We start from the raw sequence: 1,487 nt of genomic DNA, 5'->3' as shown, positions 1-1,487 counted from the left end.
ACCAAAAAAAAAAAAAAACAAAAAAACCCAAACAATGGTCCCAAGATGGGAGGAAATAGGGTTGACAACCTTGGAGAGGCTGAAAACCAATTCTTGTACCAGCATTCATCTGTCTCTTTCTCTCTCTGATTTTTCTCAGGGCTTTCATTGACCTATTTCATGCTCTCTTTAACCCTCCTTGTCTTGTCTATGTACAGGCAACCTTCTTCTTTAAGGGCTGTACACAGTCAAGAGCTGTACACAGCCTTTTCTATTGTAATAGAGTAAATCAAGTCCAATAAGGATCTTTGTGATTTTAGGAGGTCTCTTCAGACAGTGAAACGAGGGATTTCTTCAGATTAGTGATGTCAATCTCTAGCTGTTTGATGTTCTTGTCAGTGGCCCTCCAAAGGTCCGAGTGGTGTAAGTTCAGAGGCCAGTATCTGGATTAGAACTTCTATCAGCAGACATCAAGGGTGATTCATTTTCACCTAGAAAGGAAAAAGAAGGGAATTCTCAGGGAGATTCCTCTTCCCTGGATGTAAATTGTTATTCATCTTATTTATGGTTGGGCCTGGCTTTGTGGGGGGTATCTATTTATTTCATTAATCTTTTTGGTAGCCAGTTAGCTCTGCCTTCTGTGGTATCAAACAGGCATATCAATCCTTGGCCCCATAAGAGAACTGGGTCTGGGCCATTCCCTTTAAGGGTAAGAGGGTCCTTCCCCATATCTGTGGCAAAGTTTTGTTGGTTTTGGTGGTGCCAGAGGCAGTCAGCAGCAGATTTGCCATGACCTTTCAGCTTTAGAGAGATAAAAGTGAACAAGGCATGATGGAGAGTATTTCAGGGGGACTCCTTCTTGGGGGGGGTACTGTTCCCCCTCTTTTGTTTTTAAAGCCAATTTTTCAGAGTTCTTGTAAAATCAGGGCAGAAGCACCAACAGTCACTCCTTCCACACTCAGAGAGTCATGAAGACCCTATTTAAGGATATATAAATCTATATTAATAATCTTTTGTCAAAGGACTGTTATAGCACTGCCGACAACTAATCAGACTATGTAATATATCGATTAATAATAGCTTCTTCTACTTTTTGTGAGATTACCTCTCTTTTGTCAATTAATTGTTGAGGAAAATTAGGATTTACATCTCTCTTGAGAATATTGAACAGAGACTTAAATTCTTTTGTGGAGAGCTTAAAATAGAATCTTAGCCAATTAGCAACTCCTAGAAACTTTTGAAAATAATTTAAAATAAGTAAACTCTCTCTCTCTCTCTCTCTCTCTCTCTCTCTCTCTCTCTCTCTCTCCCCTTTATCTGTGTTTTTTTTATTGGATATTATACATATTTACCTTTCAATGTTATCTCCTCTCCCATTCTCCCCCAAAACCCCTTATCCCATACCCCGCTCCTCCTATTTTTATGAGGGTGTGCGCCAAACATCCTCCCAGTCCCATCTCCCTGCTCTCGAATTCCCACACAGTAGGGGATCCAAACTTTCGGGGACC

The sequence above is a fragment of the Grammomys surdaster genome, unplaced genomic scaffold, assembly GCF_004785775.1.
Source record: "Grammomys surdaster isolate TR1022 unplaced genomic scaffold, NIH_TR_1.0 129, whole genome shotgun sequence".
NCBI lineage: Eukaryota > Metazoa > Chordata > Mammalia > Rodentia > Muridae > Grammomys > Grammomys surdaster.
The sequence above is the reverse complement of the archived record's forward strand: the minus strand, read 5'-3'. Positions refer to the sequence as shown.